Here is a 23319-nt window from a genome sequence, read left to right on the forward strand (position 1 = left end):
TGCACAGTATGCAATTGAGCTACTGGCCTGTCCTGCATCCAGCGTTCTTTCGGAACGCACATTCAGTGCTGCTGGAGGCGTGGTAACCGATCACAGGGTGCGTCTGTCCACCGACTCGGTCGATCGGCTGACCTTCATAAAAATGAATGAGTCTTGGATCACCACCAGCTACCAAGCACTTGATGCTGATGTAACCGAATAATTTTTTTTGAAATCTCAGATCCCTTCAAAGACTGCCTATGCTGATGCTGAGTGACTATCCCTGAGTAATTATCCTCTTCCTCCTCAATCATCACGCTGATAGCTTGTAAGAACATTTTTGGTTCTGGGCGCCACCACCAGTGCCTAAGGCACAATTTTTCAGCCCCTGTTTAACAGGGGCGTGTAATTACAATTTTTGATGTAATACTTTGCAGCAGGGCTCGTTCCTGCATTCCAACTAGAGTGTCTGTGAGGGGTTGCAGTGTTGTGGCACCAGCACCAGTGCCTAAGGCCCAATTTTTCTGCCCCTGTCTAACAGGGGCGTGTAATTACAATTTTTGATGCAATACTTTGCAGCAGGGCTCGTTCCTGCGTTCCAACTAGAGTGTCTGTGAGGGGTTGCAGTGTTGTGGCACCAGCACCAGTGCCTAAGGCCCAATTTTTCTGCCCCTGTCTAACAGGGGCGTGTAATTACAATTTTTGATGCAATACTTTGCAGCAGGGCTCGTTCCTGCGTTCCAACTAGAGTGTCTGTGAGGGGTTGCAGTGTTGTGGCACCAGCACCAGTGCCTAAGGCCCAATTTTTCTGCCCCTGTCTAACAGGGGCGTGTAATTACAATTTTTGAAGCAATAATTTGCAGCAGGGCTCGTTCCTGCGTTCCAACTAGAGTGTCTGTGAGGGGTTGCAGTGTTGTGGCACCAGCACCAGTGCCTAAGGCCTAATTTTTCAGCTCCTGTTCAACAGGGGCATGTAATTACAATTCTTGATCTAATATTTCACAGCAGGGCCCTGTGAGGGCTTACAGTGTTGTGGCCACAGCAACACCTAAGGCCCAAATTTCTGCTGAGTATATAGGGCAGGACCCTACTTTCAAACATCTAACTTACAAACGACTCCTACTTGCAAACGGAAGGAGACAACAGGAAGTGAGATGAAATCTACCCCTAGGAAGGGAAATTCTCTCCTGTAAGAGTTAATATGGGAAAACAATTTCTCCTTTCCACTGATGCTTTCCAATCCTTGTTCCACAAAAAAACCCAAATTTTCAAAAAACATTTTTCATTGGGACAAAAAAGTGAGGTGAAATCTTCTGAAGAGGAGGAAAGACAGCAAAACAAATGTCACAGGGGTGATAACCCTTCCCTATGTTTTCCAAAAAGCTTAGAAAAGATTTTTTGGCTGGAGCTAAACACGTTAAAAATGTTCAAAATTACAAACAGATTCTACTTAACAACAAACCTACAGTCCCTGTCTTGTTTGCACCGCCTGTATACTGCTGTTCAGAGTATATAGGGCCTGGTGGCCCCACACCTTTCCTTATTTTAATTTGGGTGCGGGGTTCCCCTTAATATCCATACAAGACCCAAAGGGCCTGGTAATGGACTGGGGGGTACCCATGCCGTTTGTCTCACTGATTTTCATCCATATTGCCATGACCCGACATGACATTAAACCCGCAAGCAGTTTTAAATGAGATTTTTTCCTTTAAAAATGACATTTGGTGCAGGGACTGTTCTAAACATGGGAAACACGCGTCACTTTACAGGCATACTATAGACACCCCCCAGGTACGATATTTAAAGGAATATTTCACTTTTTTTTTTTTACTTTAAGCATCATTAAAATCACTGCTCCCGAAAAAACGGCCGTTTTTAAAAGTTTTTTTTGCATTGATACATGTCCCCTGGGGTAGGACCCGGGTCCCCAAACCCTTTTTAGGACAATACCATGCAAATTAGCCTTTAAAATGAGCACTTTTGATTTCGAACGTTCGAGTCCCATAGACGTCAATGGGGTTCTAACGTTCGTGCGAACTTTCGGTCCGTTCGCGGGTTCTGGTGCGAACCGAACCGGGGGGTGTTCGGCTCATCCCTATTAGCCAGAGCAGATGGTGGGGGGTTTCCAGCAGAAGGGCTGGCAACAGGGCTGAGTACTGCTGGACTCTGCCCTCAACTAACAGAGGATGGATTTCCTGTGAAGGTGGATGGGACTTCAGTCTCCACCTGTATAATCCAGGGATGCGGGGCAGTCGGCCCAGATCCCCAACAGCATGATGGAGTGAGCCCAGACACCCTGTCTTCTCTCCAGCGGCAGAAAGGACTCCAGAGAGAAGGGCCAGTCCAGGCCTCTCCCCAGCGGCAGATATGTTCTCTGAGAGGGGCAGAGGTTGGCTGGGTGAGTAATGCTTTGTTTGGAACAATTTGTTTGGGGTGCTGTGTGGGTACAGGCATTAGAGGACTGGAACTACTGACTAACTTCGGAGTCAACCCGTCCGGGGTCTCCTCCTGTGTTAGTCTCCTGCCGAAAGGGGAGAAATGTGACAGACCTAGCCGGGAGAGAGACTTTTGGAGGGGACTGAATGCTAGCCTCTTGCCGATCGATCGCGGGCCCTGGCATTTGGGGGAACGGTGCTCTTTGTAAGCTGTATGCCTGGGGACCCTTGAGGTGGTACTACTGTGGATTCGGGTCCTGGTCCCCCAGGACACACAGACTCTGGGGACCCTGGATTTGCCATATTGGCCGATTCATAATGCTGGGACAGATACTGTTAGGAGATGCTGATGTAAATTCCAGCACCTGTCTGTCTGTTGCCTGCTAGAATGTGTATTGTAAATAAGTCTCTAGTATGGGATCTAAGAGTCATTAGATCCCCATTGTTGTTTGTGTTAATTAACTCTGCTATTGTGTGAAGAAGAGTCTATGTTAATTGTGTTTTCTGAACTACAAGACGGCCAGTCTGGCCTAAAGGTCATGTCTGAGTCATCTAGGCTGTCTAAAGGGATTAGTTAATTAGCCCATGTTAATTAGGTTAATTAGGTTACAGGTGTATTAGAGTAATATGAGCCGGAGGTATGCACCTCCACTGTTAGTGTATAAAAGAGCCTGTATTTTTGAATAAAAGAGATTCCTGGATCCTGGGGCAAGCACTGAAAACCAGATATGAACCCACAAGCACAAACTGAAGAGCAATAAGGATCGGAAAAGCACGAGGCTGAAAAACGCGAATCGTCTCTCACCAAACTTCTACTAACACGAGATTAGCAGAAGGAGCCCAAAGGGTGGCGCACTTGGTATTAAACTTCCCTTTTCTAGTGCCGTCGTACGTGTTGTATGTCACCGCGTTCCTGAATTTCTGACAAGATTTGTGTGACCATGTGTATGCAAGACAAGTTTGAGCCAAAATCCGTCTGAAAAAAAACATGGATTTTGTTGTCGGAATATGCAATCGTGTGTACGCGGCATAAGGCCTTTTTCCAGGGAGTCGATGACATGGGTGGTGCCGATCCTTGTAATCGCTATTTTTGTGGGGTATCCCCATCTGTAATTGATGTTTTGGTTCCTAAAAGCTTTTGTGATAGTATTGAGGTTCCTTCTCTTTAACCACTTCAATTCAGAGCATTTATACACCCTTCCTGCTCAGACCAATTTTCAGCTTTCAGCGCTCTCACATTTTGAATGACAATTACTCAGTCATGCTACATTGCATCCAAACAAAATTTTTATCATTTTGTTCTCACAAACAGAGCTTTCTTTTGGTGGTATTTAATCACCCCTGGGTTTTTTATTTTTTCCAATATAAGCAAAAAAAGAGAGAACATTTTAAAAAAACAACACTTTTTTTTAGTTTCTATCTTAAAATTTTGCAAAGAAATAATTTTTCTTCATAAATTTGGGCCAAAATGTATACTGCTACATATCTTTAGTAAAAATAACCCAAATTAGGGTATATTATTTGATCTCTGAACGTTATAGAGTCTACAAGTTATGGTGCAAATCATTGAAAATTGATCACATCTGATCACACCTGATGTACTGATGGCCTATCTCATTTATTGAGACCCTAACAAGCCAGGAAAGTACAAATACCCCCCAGATGACCCCTTTTTGGAAAGTAGACATTCCAAGGTATTTAGTAAGAGGCATGGTGAATTTTTTGAAGTTGTCATTTTTTTCCACAATTCTTGGGAAAAGATTTTTTTTTTTTTTTTTTACACAAAATTGTCATAATAATAAGTTAGTTCTCTCACACAGCACATGCATACTTACAATGACACCCCAAAATACATTCTGCTGCTTCTCCTGAGTATGGCGATAACACATGTGTGATACTTTTGCACAGCCTGGCCACATACAGAGGCCCAACATGTAAGTAGCAACTCCAGGCGTTCTAGGAGCAGAAATTACACATCTCATTTCTCAACCACCTATTACATTTTGAAGACCCTGGAGCACCAGGACAATGGAAACGCCCACAAAATGACCCCATTTTGGAAAGCTAACACCCCAACGTATAATCCATGAGGCATGATGAGTCTTTTGAACAGTTCATTTTTTTTCCAGAAGTTTTTGGAAAATGTTTAAAAAAAATGAAAACGCATTTTTTTTTTTACACAAAGTTGTCCATTTATAAGATATTTCTAACACACAGCATGTACATAGCAAAAATGACACCCCATAATACATTCTGCTACTCCTCCCGAGTATGGAAATACCACATGTGTGAGACTTTTACATAGCCTGGCCACATATAAGGGCCAAACATTGAAGTAGCACCTTTAGGCGTTCTAGAAGCATAAATTACACATCTAAACTCTCAACCACCTGTTACACTTTTGAAGGACCTGGAGCACAAGGACAATGGAAATGCCCACAAAATGACCCAATTTTGGAAAGCTAACACCCCAACATATAATCTATGAGGCATAATGAGTCTTTTGAACAGTTCATTTTTTTTCCAGAAGTTTTTGGAAAAAAAATGGAAACTTATTTTTTTTACACAAAGTTGTCCATTTATAAGATATTTCTAACACACAGCATGTACATAGCAAAAAATGACACCCCAAAATACATTCTGCTACTCCTCCTGAGTATGATGATACCACATGTGTGAGACTTTTATAGCTTGGCCACATACAGAGGTCCAACATCCAAGTAGCACCTCCAGGCATTCTAGGAGCATACATTACACACACAAATTCCTGCCAACCTATCAGATTGTTGAAGGCCCTTCATATTTCTAACCCATAGCATGTACTGTACATACCAATTACAAACTAAAATACATTCTTCTGAGCAAAGAGTAAGCAAAAGATTACCTGCGCTTTTAGTAGTGCAGTGGTCCACAGAGGAGAGTATCGGTCCAGGTAGCAGGCAGGGATGTGGTCAGCAGCAGCGAAAGGATTGTCCATGCAGCAGGCAGGAATACTGTCCATACTACAGGCAGCAGGCAGAGATATGGTTAGTGCAGCCAAAGTATTGGTCCAGGCAGCAGGCAGGACCATCAAGTTTAGGGCCTCGGTCAGGAAAGAATGGGGACAGGGGTAGAGGCTTCTCCCACCCAAATCACTTTGAAGCCTCCATGCAACCAGACACTGTTCTGGGAACACAGAAAACCAAAAACGGTTTTTCTCAACTCAGAACACTATTCTGGAGCCCCTCACATATGTGAGACCCCTGTGTAGCAGGGTGAAAGATCACGGATAAACAATGCAGACGGCAGGCAGAGGCATAGTCGATAGTCCAGGGTCAGTTCACGTGAAAGCCAGAAACATGGAGGATAAACAATGCAGACAGCAGGCAGAAGCATAGTCAATAAACAGGCCAGGGTCAGTTGAGTTGAGGCACTAGGTTGGTTGGTTGAGGCAGCAGGGAAATAATAGGCACAGAGATTGAAACCGGGGAAAGGAAATGGCAATCTATTAGAAATTTGGGCTAATAGTTTTCGAGAGTGTGATATCGCTTGAAGCATTCTCCTCCTGGGGTCTAGCACTGTCAGCATTTGCTGATTGGCCATTGGGGTATCTGGCGCTGCTGGTAGCTGCCTGGTGTTCAGACTGTCTTCTTTTTGGACGGACTACTTTCTCCTCCGATTCGGATGTACTGCCTTCAGGGGGCTCGTATTGTGAACCAGAATTGGAACCAGAATTAGAACTGTACTGGGGCGGTGAGAGCTCCCCACTGCTCTCATCGGTCAGGCTTAGCATTTGGTATGCCTCACTGGGGTGTATACTCTTCTGGACATGGTGGCTGTATGACAGGGCTGCATGACAAGGACTAATGGGCTGTACGTCAGCTAGAAATTGGCTGCACGTCAGGCACTGCTGGGCTCATGGGACAGGTACTCAGATGGGGTGAAAGATGGGACAGGTACTCAGATGGGGTGAAAGATACTCAGACAAGGTGACAGGGACTCCTGATGGAGGTAACAGGTACTCCTGATGGAGGAAGACAGGTACTCCTGATGGTGGTGACAGGTACTCCTGATGGAGGAGACAGGTACTCTTGATGGGGGTGACAGGTGCTACTGATGGAGGTGACAGGTATGCCTGATGGGGGTGACCGGTACTCAGGTACTCCTGATGGAGGTGACAGGTACTCCTGATGGGGGTGATGGGTACTCAAGTACACCTGATGGAGTTGACAGGTACTCAGGTACTCCTGATGGAGGTGACGGGTACTCAGGTACTCCTGATGGAGGTGAAGGGTACTCAGATACTCCTGATGGAGGTGACAGGTACTCCTGATGGGGTGACAGCTACTCAGGTACTCATGATGGAGGTGACGGGTACTCAGGTACTCCTGATGGGGGTGACAGGTACTCAGATACTCCTGATGGGGTTGACAGTAGGGATGAGCTTCGTGTTCGAGTCGAACCCATGTTTGACTCGAACATCGGCTGTTCGATCGTTCGTCGAATTGCAAACGATATGGGCCGTTCGCGCCAAATTCGTGTGGCGCGTCACGGCCCATAATTCACTGCGGCATCGCAGTGCATTGCTTGCTGATGATTGGCCAAGCATGCACTATGACCCGCATGCTTGGCCAATCACAGCGCCGCCTTAACAGAGAGCCATAATTGGCCAAAGCCAAGGAGGCTTTGGCCAATTATGGCTCAGGGGATTTAGTACACGCCCCACACTATATAAGGCCGCCTGCACAGCGGCCCTGTGCAGTGTGTTCCGGTGTGCTTAGAGAGAGAGAGAGACAGTGTCATTTCATTTGAGTTAGCTAGATTAGGCAGGACAGTCAGTCAGTTAGCTGCACTTAAAGTGTATTGTGTATGTATATGCATCCCAGGTGTTGCATATATATATATATACACTGTATTCAGTTTAGCTAGATCCATTCCTGTTATCTTCTAGACTATTTACATTTAGTGCAGTGCGTCCTGCTCACAGTGTTCAGCTAGATCCGTTCCTGTTATATTCCTACTGACAGGCAGGCTTGTCTTGTTACAGCATTTTGAAGAAAATTACTGGTGTTCTTTTGATCCTATTAGTACCACAGTCAGGCAGCTAGACTATTTACATTTAGTGCAGTGCGTCCTGCTCACAGTGTTCAGCTATCTGTTATCTTCTTACTGACAGGCAGGCTTGTCTTGTTACAGTATTTTAAAGAAAATTACTGGTGTTCTTTTGATCCTATTAGTACCACAGTCAGGCAGCTAGACTATTTACAGTTAGTGCAGTGCGTCCTGCCCACAGTGTTCTGCTAAACCTACAAGTAAGTGGGGTGCGTCCTGCTCACAGTGTTCAGCTAAACCTACAAGTTAGTGGGGTGCGTCCACCTCACAGTGTTCAGCTAAACCTACAAGCTAGTGGGGTGCGTCCTGCTCACAGTGTTCAGCTAGATCCGTTTCTGTTATCTTCTTACTGACAGGCAGGCTTGTCTTGTTACAGTAAATACAGCTACCTGAAGAAAATTGCTGGTGTTCTTTTGATCCTATTAGTACCACAGTCAGGCAGCTAGACTATTTACAGTTAGTGCAGTGCGTCCTGCTCACAGTGTTCTGCTAAACCTACAAGTTAGTGGGGTGCGTCCTGCTCACAGTGTTCAGCTAAACCTACAAGTTAGTGGGGTGCGTCCACCTCACAGTGTTCAGCTAAACCTACAAGCTAGTGGGGTACGTCCTGCTCACAGTGTTCAGCTAGATCTGTTCCTGTTATCTTCTTACTGACAGGCAGGCTTGTCTTGTTACAGTAAATACAGCTACCTGAAGAAAATTGCTGGTGTTCTTTTGATCCTATTAGTACCACAGTCAGGCAGCTAGACTATTTACAGTTAGTGCAGTGCGTCCTGCTCACAGTGTTCTGCTAAACCTACAAGTTAGTGGGGTGCGTCCTGCTCACAGTGTTCAGCTAAACCTACAAGTTAGTGGGGTGCGTCCACCTCACAGTGTTCAGCTAAACCTACAAGCTAGTGGGGTGCGTCCTGCTCACAGTGTTCAGCTAGATCCGTTCCTGTTATCTTCTTACTGACAGGCAGGCTTGTCTTGTTACAGTATTTTAAAGAAAATTACTGATGTTCTTTTGATCCTATTAGTACCACAGTCAGACAGCTAGACTATTTACAGTTAGTGCAGTGCGTCCTGCTCACAGTGTTCTGCTAAACCTACAAGTTAGTGGGGTGCGTCCTGCTCACAGTGTTCAGCTAAACCTACAAGTTAGTGGGGTGCGTCCACCTCACAGTGTTCAGCTAAACCTACAAGCTAGTGGGGTGCGTCCTGCTCACAGTGTTCAGCTAGATCCGTTTCTGTTATCTTCTTACTGAAAGGCAGGCTTGTCTTGTTACAGTAAATACAGCTACCTGAAGAAAATTGCTGGTGTTCTTTTGATCCTATTAGTACCACAGTCAGGCAGCTAGACTATTTACAGTTAGTGCAGTGCGTCCTGCTCACAGTGTTCTGCTAAACCTACAAGTTAGTGGGGTGCGTCCACCTCACAGTGTTCAGCTAAAGCTACCTGTAGAAGGTTGGTGGTGTTCTCATACTACAGGCAGGCAGTTGATTTTGCTAGCTGCAGTATCAGTACAAATATATATATATATATATATATATATATATATATATATATATATATATATATATATATATATATATATCCCAGCTTAGTGCAGCTACAGGCCATTAGTATGTCTGGAAGGCCAAGAAGGAGAGGCAGACAGTCACAAGCCAATAAGAGAGGGCAAGCAGGCTCTGTGTCTAGAGCTGGTCGTGGAGACGGTGCATCCTCATCAGCACGTGGCCATGGGACACGCTTGGCCTTTTTTTCGGCAGCTGGCCATGTTGAGCCGCAACATGCGGAAGACTTGGTCGAGTGGATGACCAAGCCGTCCTCATCCTCCTCATCCTCTCTCACCCATGCCCAGGGTACTTTGTCTGGCAAAGCAGCGGCCTCTTCCCTCGGCTCAATGTCATCAGTGACTCCTTCCCTAGCCCCACCATGTCCTCCTGAGGAATCCCTCGAACTGTTTGACCACAGTGTTGGGTACATGCTCCAGGAGGATGCCCAGCGTTTGGAAGGCTCTGATGATGATACTGAGCTCAATGAAGGCAGTAACACGAGCACGGACAGAGGGGGTGCCCAAGAAGGACAGCAATCTGGCAGTCATGCTCCCCCTGCTGCAGCATACTGCCAGGTTTGCTCCAGTGATGAGGAGGGAGGGGATGATGAGGTCACTGACTCAACGTGGGTGCCTGATAGGAGAGAGGAGGAGGAGGAGGAGGAGGAGGCGGCACATCACCAACGAGGCAGGATGCCCTCCAGGGGCCAGCCTAAGGGCAGCACATTGACTGCATCACACCCCAAAGCTCCACATGTGCAGGACGCTGCAGTCTCTGCGCGTTATTCAAAAAGTTCTTTGGTGTGGGCCTTTTTTGAGACGAGTGCATCAGATCGCACCGCTGCTATTTGCAACATATGTCTCAAGCGTATCTCGCGTGGCCAAAACATCTCCCACTTGGGTACCACATGCTTGACCAGACATATGTTGACCTGCCATGCAGTTCGTTGGCAAGCGTATCTAAAAGACCCACACCAAAGAACAAAGAGGACCTCTGCTTGCTCCTCATCAGCTGAGATTTCCAACCCCACTAGACCTTCAGTCCTCTCTGAGACCTGCACTGAGAGGAATGAAGGTGTAGAATTAGGTGTGTCACAGCCACGTACTTGTGGGCAATCTGATTTTGGTACACCGACGTCAGATTGTACCAGGCAAATTTCCCTGCCCCAGCTGCTGCACCGCCGAAAGAAGTTTGCTCCCAGCCATCCACATGCCCAACGGTTGAATGCTAGCTTGGCAAAATTGCTAGCACTTCAACTGCTGCCTTTTCAGTTGGTAGACTCTGCCCCCTTCCGTGAGTTTGTGGAATGTGCGGTTCCTCAGTGGCAGGTACCCAAACGCCACTTTTTCTCACGGAAGGCGATTCCGGCTCTCTACCAGCATGTGGAAGGTAATGTCCATGCCTCGCTGGACAGGGCGGTCAGCGGTAAGGTGCATATTACCGCTGACTCATGGTCCAGCAGGCATGGACAGGGACGTTACCTAAGTTTCACGGCGCATTGGGTGACTCTGCTGGCAGCTGGGAAGGATGCAGGACAAGGTGCAGTGGTGTTGGAGGTTGTTCCGCCACCACGCCTCCAAAATGCTAATGATTGTGACACACCTCTCTCCTCCACCCCCTCCTCTTTTTCTTCCTCCATGGCCTCTTCCTCGGAACCAGCGGTGCTCCGTAGTCGTTCAAGGGGCTACGCAAGTACGCAGGCCAAAAGATGCCATGCGGTGCTTGAGCTGGTGTGCTTGGGGGACAGGAGCCATACTGGGGCAGAGGTTCTGTCAGCTCTGCAGGGGCAGGTTCAGAGGTGGTTGACGCCACGCCAACTTAAGGCAGGAATGGTGGTTTGCGACAATGGCACCAACCTCCTCTCTGCCCTCCGACAGGGACAAATGACCCATGTGCCCTGTTTGGCTCACGTCCTTAACTTGGTGGTGCAGCGGTTCTTGGGCAGGTACCCGGGCTTACAGGATGTCCTGAGGCAGGCCAGGAAAGTCTGTGTGCATTTCCGCCGGTCATATAATGCCAGTGCTCGGCTGACGGACCTCCAAAAGGAGTTTAACCTGCCCAAGAACCGCCTAATCTGTGACATGCCCACCAGGTGGAACTCAACGTTGGCCATGCTGCAGCGGCTGCACACGCAGCAGAGGGCCATCAATGAGTACCTGTGCGACTATGGCACCAGGACAGGGTCAGGGGAGCTTGGTTTTTTTTCCCCACGCCAGTGGGCCATGATCAGGGATGCATGCACTGTCCTGTCACCATTCGAGGAGGCCACGAGGATGGCGAGCAGTGACAGTGCATGCATCAGTGACACTGTCCCCCTTGTCCACCTGTTGGAGCACACGCTGCGTGGAATAATGGACAGGGCACTTGAGGCAGAACAGAGGCAGGAAGAGGAGGACTTCCTTAGCTCTCAAGGCCCCCTTTATCCAGACAGTGTTCCTGCGTGCCCGCCGATCACACAGGAAGAGGACGAGAAGGAAGAGGAGGAGGAGGAGGAGGAAGATTGTGTCAGTATGGAGGTGGAGCCTGGCACTCAGCATCAGCAGCAGTCTTTAAGGGATCAGTCCCAAGAAACACATGGACTTGTACGTGGCTGGGAGGAGGTGGCTGCGGACCATGTCGTCCTTAGTGACCCAGAGGACTCCGGACCGAATGCCTCAGCAAACCTACGCTGCATGGCCTCCCTGATCCTGCAAAGCCTGCGTAAGGATCCTCGTATTCGTGGTATCAAGGAGAAGGACCAATACTGGCTGGCAACCCTCCTTGATCCACGTTACAAGGGTAAGGTTGCGGACCTTATCTTGCCATCGCAGAGGGAGCAGAGGATGAAACATCTTCGGGAGGCCTTGCAGAAAGGTCTGTGCAACGCGTTCCCAGAGACTGGGAGGTTACAAACTCCTGTTTCTGGACAACGTGTTGCTGAGGCTTCGGTCAGTCAAAGAAGGAGCGGTGGAGAAGGTGGCCGTCTGACCGATGCGTTCAGACAATTTTTTGGTCCGCAGCCCCAAGGTATGATCGGTTCCAGCAACCATCGCCAGCGTCTGTTTTACATGGTGCAGGAATACCTAGGGGCAAGATCAGACTTGGACACCTTTCCCACCGAAAATCCTCTGGGTTACTGGGTCTTGAGGATGGATCACTGGCCAGAGCTTGCACAGTATGCAATTGAGCTACTGGCCTGTCCTGCATCCAGCGTTCTTTCGGAACGCACATTCAGTGCTGCTGGAGGCGTGGTAACCGATCACAGGGTGCGTCTGTCCACTGACTCGGTCGATCGACTGACTTTCATAAAAATGAATGAGTCTTGGATCACCACCAGCTACCAAGCACCTGATGCTGATGTAACCGAATAATTTTTTTTGAAATCTCAGATCCCTTCAAAGACTGCCTATGCTGATGCTGAGTGACTATCCCTGAGTAATTATCCTCTTCCTCCTCAATCATCACGCTGATAGCTTGTAAGAACATTTTTGGTTCTGGGTGCCACCACCAGTGCCTAAGGCACAATTTTTCAGCCCCTGTTTAACAGGGGCGTGTAATTACGATTTTTGATGTAATACTTTGCAGCAGGGCTCGTTCCTGCATTCCAACTAGAGTGTCTGTGAGGGGTTGCATTGTTGTGGCACCAGCACCAGTGCCTAAGGCCTAATTTTTCAGCTCCTGTTCAACAGGGGCATGTAATTACAATTCTTGATCTAATATTTCACAGCAGAGCCCTGTGAGGGCTTACAGTGTTGTGGCCACAGCAACACCTAAGGCCCAAATTTCTGCTGAGTATATAGGGCAGGACCCTACTTTCAAACAACTAACTTACAAACGACTCCTACTTGCAAACGGAAGGAGACAACAGGAAGTGAGATGAAATCTACCCCTAGGAAGGGAAATTCTCTCCTGTAAGAGTTAATATGGGAAAAACATTTCTCCTTTCCACTGACGCTTTCCAATCCATTGGGACAAAAAGTGAGGTGAAATCTTCTGAAGAGGAGGAAAGACAGCAAAACAAATGTCACTGGGGTGATAACCCTTCCCTATGTTTTCCAAAAAGCTTAAAAAAGATTTTTTGGCTGGAGCTAAACACGTTAAAAATGTACCCGTTCAAAATTACAAAGAGATTCTACTTAACAACAAACCTACAGCCTGTATACTGCTGTTCAGAGTATATAGGGCCTGGTGGCCCCACACCTTTCCTTATTTTAATTTGGGTGCGGGGTTCCCCTTAATATCCATACAAGACCCAAAGGGCCTGGTAATGGACTGGGGGGTACCCATGCCTTTTGTCTCACTGATTTTCATCCATATTGCCAGGACCCGACATTACATTAAACCCGCAAGCAGTTTTAAATGAGATTTTTTCCTTTAAAAATGACATTTGGTGCAGGGACTGTTCTAAACACGGGAAACACGCGTCACTTTACAGGCATACTATAGACACCCTTCAGGTACGATATTTAAAGGAATATTTCACTTTTTTTTTTACTTTAAGCATCATTAAAATCACTGCTCCCGAAAAAACGGCCGTTTTTAAAAGTTTTTTTTGCATTGATACATGTCCCCTGGGGTAGGACCCGGGTCCCCAAACCCTTTTTAGGACAATACCATGCAAATTAGCCTTTAAAATGAGCACTTTTGATTTCGAACGTTCGAGTCCCATAGACGTCAATGGGGTTCTAACGTTCGTGCGAACTTTCGGTCCGTTCGCAGGTTCTGGTGCGAACCGAACCGGGGGGTGTTCGGCTCATCCCTAGTTGACAGGTACTCAGGTACTCCTTATGGGGGTGACAGGTACTCAGGTACTCCTGATGGGGTGACAGGTACTCCTTATGGGGTGACAGGTACTCAGGTACTTCTGATGGGGGTGACAGGTACTTCTGATGGGGGTGACAGGTATTCTTTATTCAAGGGGGGAATCTGGGCACAGTAGTGATATTAGGTAATACTGTAACTCACTGTTCTGATTTCTCCTTCTCACACTGGAAAGGCATGTGAGGAGGAGAACCCAGTAACAGCCGTTACAGTCTGGTTTGTTTACACTTGTGACCGGCTGTGATTGGACACTACCGGTCACGTGGTAAAGAGCCAATTTCATTGGCTCTTTATCCTGATCAAAAAACAAAAGGAGAGGAGCGCCGCTAAGTAGGTTGATTTATTAACAATTGACAAATAAAAGTATCCACTTACATGTAAATACGGTATGTGCAGCAAGAGGGTACATTCCAAAGTGGGAAGGTAAGAGGACAATCATCGATTCCCAGGGACGCCCCAAGCCTATGCCACAATCTGACGGGATGCCAGGACGGAACACAATCTGTCTGGGCAGAGGAGCGGAGCAGCAACCCAGGAAGCGGCTGGTGATGTATAGTGGTGGGGAAGAACACAACGCGTTTCCGAGCTTGCGCAAGGTCCGTACGGCACATGCGCGCTCCTTTTTCAAGTGTCACTTGAAAAAGAAGTGAACTTGTGCCGTACGGACCTTGCGCAAGCTCGGAAACGCGTTGTGTTCTTCCCCACCACTATACATCACCAGCCGCTTCCTGGGTTGCTGCTCCGCTCCTCTGCGCAGACAGACTGTGTTCCATCCTGGCTTCCCCTCAGATTGCGGCATAGGCTTGGGGCATCCCTGGAAATCGATGATTGTCCTCTTACCTTCCCACTTTGGAATGTACCCTCTTGCTGCACATACCGTATTTACATGTAAGTGGATACTTTTATTTGTCAATTGTTAATAAATCAATCTACTTAGCGGCGCTCCTCTCCTTTTGTTTTTTGTCTTTGATGGATCTGAGCTGACTTCACTCCAGAGAAGAGCTGCCCTTCATGAACTTTGGATACAGTGTCCCACAAGATAAATTTCATATCCGGTGTCTTCCACATACTGTTTATTCCTTATGGTTTTTTCCCTGAACTATGGACTGCTTCCCAGCACCTGTTAATGTCGATTAACATCTCTCATGCTACACCGGTATTGTTTCAGCATATGACTTTTTTATGACTTTTTAATTATATTTTTTTATTTTAATCGCTTCACTGCCTCTGAGCACCAGTTTATCTTGTCTTTATACTGATCAGGGCTGGGTTTTGTCCAAGCGATTAGCCTCGTCCCAGATCACTGCGCTGCACGCCCCCAGGGGCGTGCACAAGCGGCGTGCACGCCGAACCTTTCAAAAGTGACCGGCTGTGATTGGATACAGCCGGTCACGTGAGAAAGAGCCAATTTCATTGGCTCTTTACTCTGATCAGGGATTGGCTGTGTCCGAGGGACACACTTCGTCCCCGATCGCCGCACTGCGGGCCCCTGGGGGTCCTCAGTAACAGCGAGAAGCAGTGGACGTCATATGACGCCCACCCAGAGGGAGAGAAGGTTCCTGCTGGCGTCATATTACTATGGCCCGGTATGAAACTGGTTAACAACGTGTATTGAGAAATGTCTGCATAGAATTACAGCTGCTGGTATTGAGGGGGAATGTGGTCTTTTTTACATATTGCTGACTCTTCTCTTTGATGTGAAAGAAATGTACTTGTAAAATCACGTCTCTAGGCACCTGATCTGGGAGATGGGATGGCAAATCTGATGCCAGAAAAAAAGTATAGCTTTAAACATAGTAGTAACAAAAGAGGGCAGGTCTGCTTGTGGGACTGATTCAGAGATCCCCCTGATTTTCAAGTTATTTCTTCTAGAATGGTCCTTAATGTCTGCTAATTTGGCTTTGACCCATTCCATCTCCTCATCCTTTTCCTTTGAGGCATCCACCAAATCATTAATGGTGGATGCGAATTCCCCCCATTTTGTGTTTCACATGGTCCACTCTAGCTTCCATCTCCCCTAACTCCTTGTGGAATTTGTGCATGCATGACGCCATATCAGCTTGTAATAGGCTTCTTAGTGACATCAACATATCATTCATTACTGTGTCTAAAACTGGCTGATTAGTTGTTTGGAACTCTTCAATAGAGTTATAGCTTGCTTCCTGTTGTCTGTTCTGTGTGTCCATTTTAAATCTTGACTTCTCTGGGCTGCCAGATAGAGGGGTGGAGGAGTATGAGTTAGAGCTGCGAGGAGATTTACTGGCTGAAGCCTTTGAGTCCTGCTGCAGGGTCCGTGGTGGCACTCTGTGTGCCAAGGTGGAGGGGCTGCCGGTGCCATATTGTTTACCTTCACGCTTCTCCAGAGAGAAGAAGGCAGTCAGCCTTTGAGGTTTTCTCTGCTCCTTGCATTTCCCCATGTTTCCAAGTGTGTGGTGAGTAATCTGCGGGGTGTGGGTGACTAAAAGCAGACTCTGGAAGGTCGCTGGGTGCCGATATGTCTCCTGCTTGAACAAAGCTGCTCTCTCAGGTGTCCATTCCGGTCACCTATTAAGAAACACTCGAAGTCTGACTTTTTGCCTTGACAAGTAGCCCAATATTACAAATTTACCCATGCAGCTCTCAAGTGTATCTCCTTATTCTATTCGCATCTGCAAGATAAACATGCAAGATAAACAACACTCTTTCATCTTAGCGTGGGAAAAGGACTTTGGTATGGAATATGCAGTGTCAGAGAGCCTTGTGCACTGCATACACTTCTACCAAGAGAGTAAATCTATGGGATATGACTCAAAAAATTTTAATGCGCTGATATTTAACACTGCATTGATTATTTATTAATGTGGTCTTGCCCACAACTATCTAAATTTTGGCCTCCAGTATTTAATTTTATCAGTAGGATTTTGGTATTGCATATTCCGTTAACCCCATGTATGGTATTGTTATACCTGAAAGTGGAGTGTATCCCTCCCATATTTAGAATTTTAGTAATACACATACTTCTAGCAGCCCGCCTCCCTATATTTCAGCATTGGAAAGACTCAAGCGTCCCTGAACGTAAGTTATCCAAACAACACATACCCATGGTACATATGAAATACTTTTTTGCATCCAGTACATGCTGGCAACCTTGTTTGACATGGTACACAAGGCTCTATAGCGGAAGTTGCGTCAGTCGTTATGAAACTGGAAGTACGTCAACACCATCAAATTAAAACTTGGCCCCCTGACTGAAGCTGAGGTCAGGGGACCAAGTTTTAATTTGATGGTGTTGATGTACTGCCGGTTTCATAACCACTGATGCAACTTCTGCCCTCCATGGAATGCACACCAATCAGCGGCGCACCCCGATGTTTGTTCCTGTTGATTCAGCTATTTTGTAAGTGGCATTTAGATTGTGCAAATTTCTACCAACAGTATATCAACAGCATATCAATATCAACAGTGCTTCACTATCAGTTCCTTTCTTTTCTCCCGTTTGAATATGGTTGACCCACTCTGAATGCCCTAAGAACAACTGTTGGAGAGGCTTTTTGAAAATCCATCCATTACATACCAGATCATTCAGATCACTGCGCTTGTGACCCCAGACTGCAAAGCTGAGGGTTCAGGTTTTTTGGGGAGTGGGGTCACAAGAGGGGAGTGTGGCACATGGCAGCAGAAATATGTTTGGAGCACCTATGCACTTTATTTGGAGCACTTAGCACTTTGAATATTGCTTATTCATCCTTCATGCATTGATGTTTTTGATGTTTCATCACTGCGAGTTATACTGCAATAATAATTTTGGACAGTTAGGCTACTTTCACACTGAGGCACTTTACAGACACTACATCGCTAAAAAAATTGCCTGCATAGACCCTGTAAAGAGCCTCACCTGTCTCTCCAGTGTGAAAGCCTGAGGGCTTTCACACTGGAGCGGTGCTCTTGCAGGATGGTCAAAATAGTTTTGCAAGCAGCATCTTTGCAGCACTGTAGGAGCGGTGTATTCACCGCTCCTAAAGCGCCCCTGCCCATTGAAAACAATGGGGCAGCGGCACTTTATGGGTGGTTTAAACCCTTTTTCAGCCACTAGCGGGGGTTAAAACCACGCTGCTAAAACGACGGTAAAGCGGGGCTAAAAATAGCGCCGCTTTGCCGCCGGCACCCACCCGCTTGTGAAAGTAGCCCTAATGTTTGCACTTATGTTAAGGTGTTTGGTTTAACCTTTTATGCAAGCTCTGTTTATATTTATCGATTTGCTCTTTGCGTTTTTAGTACCTTTGTGACAGCTGCTGCAGTACATTTATTCAATTTATTTATTTTTCACACAATATTTGTAGTTAGGTGTGTGGTTTGCATCCTATAAGTGCTGTTCATGTTAATTCATTCAGAAATTAGCTTGCTACCCTGCATGTACATGGCCACTATTCCATCTTGTTTTCAATTAGTATTATGTTGGATTTGGATCTGTTAATAATGTTTTTTCATGAAAAGTACTGTAATCTGCATTTATAGGATGTATACTATTTTGCCTAACAATCTTCTGCTTGAAAAGCAACCAGTCCTTTCAAAAAGAGGACTGTCATAGGGGAATTGGCGCTGTTCACAAGTAAAATAAATCAATACCTCAAAAGATTGTGCATCAGAGTGTGCAACAAACTATGTGAAAAATACTATAAAAGAATAAATGTATAATAGAAAAAAGTGTATCATGTAAAAACACTACGTGTGCAAAACATCACACAATGTATAAAATAAAATGTGAGCAAATATAGGTGTGGCTGAAACATCAATAATCCTATGAAAAATGAGTGCACCTAAAAGTAAAGACATATATATATAAAACCAAAAAGATTTCTAGTGCTGGTTAAAACTATCCCAAAGGAGCTGAATAAAATATACCAAAAAAAACACACAACTAAAATCAATCCATATAGTGAAGTGTTGTGTGGTAATTTTCCGTGCAACCAAATATCCAAAAAATATAATATGGTAAGTGTCCAATAAAAAATAGTTCTCTATATGTGAAAAAAACTGTGAAAGATCGTCTCTGCTTCCAAACGATCCTGTACGGGTTTACTGTAGCTGTTATATAATCTCCTCCAGTGGAACCCCCACTTGTGCCCCCACTCACCGGAAGGCCCAACCCCTGCAGGTAAATGTAGATCCAATGGCAGGAATCGATCGATGTCCCCCTCACCGACTCCACGATCTCCTTCCTAATTGTGTCACCACTGTTCATGTGACCGTCAGCTCTGTGTCTCTCCAAAGAGAGACACAGAGCTGACGGTCGCATGGGGTTGGGCCTTCTGGTGAGTGGGGGCACAAGTAGGGGTTCCACTGGAGGAGATTATATAACAGCTACAGTAAACCCGTACGGGATCGTTTGGAAGCAGAGACAATCTTTCACAGAGTTTTTTTCACATATAGAGAACTATTTTTTATTGGACATTTACCATATTATATTTTTTGGATATTTGGTTGCACGGAAAATTACCACACAACACTTCACTATATGGATTGATTTTAGTTGTGTGTTTTTTTGGTATATTTTATTCAGCTCCTTTGGGATAGTTTTAACCAGCACTAGAAATCTTTTTGGTTTTATATATATATGTCTTTACTTTTAGGTGCACTAATTTTTCATAGGATTATTCATGTTTCAGCCACACCTATATTTGCTCACATTTTATTTTATACATTGTGTGATGTTTTGCACATGTAGTGCTTTTACATTATACACTTTTTTCTATTATACATTTATTCTTTTATAGTATTTTTCATATAGTTTGTTGCACACTCTGATGCACAATCTTTTGAGGTATTGATTTATTTTACTTGTGAACAGCGCCAATTCCCCTATGAGAGTTTTTTTTAGTATTTTGGACTTCACTTTGGTGTTTTCCTTCTGTTTGGGGGGGCTGCAGTTCTCACTGGTGACCATCCTAAGCGCGGAATATTTGGATTTACAAAAAGAGGACTGTAACTACTTAGCTGGTGTTTTTTCAGAAGTTGCAGAGTGAGAGCTTACTAAGCATCATCAAAATATATAAATGGTGTAAAACCTTAGATTTGAACTACAAAAAGTTCTTGAATATGCATCTTGAGTAACTTTGCCAAATATAGGTTGAATCCTTATCTCAGATAGTTGAATTCATCTCTGTCTGCAGAAAAAATATGTTTTTCTATGTTATAAGAGTGTTTACAATATACTTTATTGTGCTCTCCATTTTGAAAATATAATGATATACTGGGATCATGTAAAAATAAAGCATATTGATATGATGTTCTTTCCCATTTACGCACAAAGATTTTACAAACACACCAGTACAAGTCTGTAGCATCTAGCGCGTGTCTAATAGAAATTAAATCAAGTCCTGACTCAATTTAACGCAGCTTCAGTGAATAAAAATGAATTATGTCCAGGAGATATATTCAAGATAGAGAGCCTACCATCTACCGAGAATCATCTGCAATTTCCTGCATGATTAAAGAGCTGGAGATGGCACTTTATATCATTTAATAAATAAAGATTTATAACTGGTATCTGAGTGAAGCAAGAAGTATTCTGCTCAGCAGTACAGAGCTCCCAGTCTACCCAGCACAGAACAGCTCAGTGTATTATCTTTGTGTAGTATAAAATGCTGGTTTAATCAGTAATGCTGAAAGTGAACCTGCCACCAGAAAGTCACATGTTACCTGGCATAAGTGGGTTATATCGAGCACCACAAGGTTGCCAGGATATACCACTGATGCAAAAATTCCATCCATGAGCCCCTGGAGCTTTGAAAATGGGCACATATGGAATGCAAATTACAACTTTATTAAACTAGAGTTCAGAAATACCCTCTACCCCATAACACAATGCAATGTAGACTTCTTAGATAGCAGTGCATGTACTGCAGGTGGCTAAGAGGTAAATTCGGCATCTAATCTGAATCCAGATGCATATCAGATACCTAATTGCAGGTTCTTTTGCTGATTGCACATGTGTAGGCAGGTGCAGTCTTTGTTGACCACTGCAGGTGGTGCTGATTTGCAATAGCAATACAGGTGAAGGAAAGAATCCTAGTCCTCTATGGTTTCGTTGGTCACGGAGAGACAGCATCCGATTGGATGCAGGCACCCCATGTGCCTTTGGTGGCCATCTTGGGTCAGGCAGAATCTATTTAAGACCCTGGCTCTCAGGTTTGATGCACATTTCATGTGTGGCTGGAGTAGGGACAGATTATCCATTTGTCAAGGAAAGTGCTTAGTATCAGGGAAAGGTCCTGGAGGAGTAGGGAAAGTGCAGGGACATGCCATCCTTCTGGAGCCTCCCCACTTAGGTACTGACCAGCCAATCTGCATTCCACCCCTCCAGACAGATGCTGTCAGCACATCTGAAGCCTACTGCTACTGACACACTGCTATATATGCTTTGAGTTCTCCCAGTCAGATTGCCTTCACGCCAGGCCTGTTCTGTATTGCCAAAATTTAGTTACAATATAATTCTGTTTCTCTGCACTGGGACTCTGAGTGTTTTCTGCTGCCATACCACACTGCATCTACCCACACATTTGTAATTAGTAACAGCAGAGACTTTTACTTTTACCTATAGGTAAGCCTATAATAAGGCTTACCTATAGGTATTAAAAATATGTGATGCATACTACCTCATTTTGCCTTTATCTTGCAGGTTTACAACCTCTTTAAAGGCCTGGATTTACTTGCTGCCCCTGCAGCCTATTTCTAGTTATAGCTAATTTTAAAGGACCTTTACCAAAAAAAATATTCTATTGTAACAACTGCTTGCAGTTAATACTGCTGGCAATGCTTGTAACTCTTATCTTCTTTTCCCATTTCATGCATCTTATTAAAAATATGTACAATGTAGTTAAAACTAGTAGTTAAAACTTCCCAAGCATCCCTGGTAGTGTTATAATCATTCCCAACCCCTTTCACTGTCATTGTTGCTGTTCTACCCCACTTTTATGTATTATTTTCCCTATGTTTCATTGAACTGCTCAAGGTTATTAGTGCTCTGTAGCATATGTAATGTTTAGTGGCAGCTTTGGTCCACTAAACTTGTTTATTTATGGGATTTGGTATCTCTTTCTTTCCTTCCTTCTTGTTTCATGCTAGTTAGTATAGCCTTAGTTAGACCACCTTTGTTGCTTCCACGTTCCTTCAGTCAGTGTTAGTACTTTGAGATAGAAAGTCAATGTTTCTTACACTTCAAAAGACTGCATGAACAACCTCTATATTGCAATTAGGGATGAGCTTCATGTTCGAGTCGCACCCATGCTCGACTCGAACATTGTGTGTTCGGTCGTTCGCCGAATTACTAACGATATGGGCTGTTCGCGCCAAATTCGAGTGGCGCGTCGCGGCCCATAATTCACTGCGGCATTGCAGTGCATTGCTGGCTGATGATTGGCCAAGAATGCACTATGACCCGCATGCTTGGCCAATCACAGCGCCGTCTGAACAGAGAGCCGTAATTGGCCAAAGCCAATATATAAGGCCGCCTGCACGGCAGCCCTGTGTAGTGTGATCTGGTGTTCAGATAGAGAGATAGAGAGAGAGAGACACACACAGACAGTGTCATTTGATTTAAGTTAGATAGAGTAGGCAGGTCGAGTCAGTTAGCTGCAGTTACAGTGTATTGTGTATATATATGCATCCCAGGTGTTGTGTATATATGTGTACCCTGCACAGTCTCACCTACAGTATAGCAACCTGCAGCCAGGTGCTTGTGTAGGCTCATTGAAGTATTTCCAACTACTGTACTGTGTACCCTGCACAGTCTCACCTACAGTATAGCAACCTGCAGCCAGGTGCTTGTGTGGGCTCATTGAAGTATTTCCAGCTACTGTACTGTGTACCCTGCACAGTCTCACCTACAGTATAGCAACCTGCAGCCAGGTGCTTGTGTAGGCTCATTGAAGTATTTCCAACTACTGTACTGTGTACCCTGCACAGTCTCACCTACAGTATAGATACCTGCAGCCAAGTGCTTGTGTAGGCTCTTGACCTATTTCCAGATACTGTACCGTGCACAGTTGCACCTACAGTATAGCTACATGAAGACAAGTGCAGGTGTTATCATACTAATAATACTACGATAGAGAGATATAGAGAGAGAGAGAGAGAGAGAGAGAGAGAGAGATATCCCAGTTTTGTGCAGCTCACTGCAGGCCAATAGTATGTCTGGAAGGCCAACAAGGAGAGGCAGACAGTCACAAGCCAATAAAAGAGGGCAAGCAGGCTCTGTGTCTAGAGGCAACAGTGCTGGTCGTGGACACGGTGCATCCTCATCAGCACGTGGCCATGGGACATGGCCTTTTTTTCGTCAGCTGGCTGTGTTGAGCTGCAACATGTGGAAGACTTGGTTGAGTGGATGACCAAGCTGTCCTCATCCTCCTCATCCTCTCTCACCCAGGCTCAGGGTACTTTGTCTGGCAAAGCAGCTGCCAACGCGGCCTCTTCCCTCTGCTCAATGGCATCAGTGACT

Source organism: Aquarana catesbeiana, linkage group LG03 (genome assembly GCF_042186555.1).
Source record: "Aquarana catesbeiana isolate 2022-GZ linkage group LG03, ASM4218655v1, whole genome shotgun sequence".
In the NCBI taxonomy this organism is placed as follows: domain Eukaryota; kingdom Metazoa; phylum Chordata; class Amphibia; order Anura; family Ranidae; genus Aquarana; species Aquarana catesbeiana.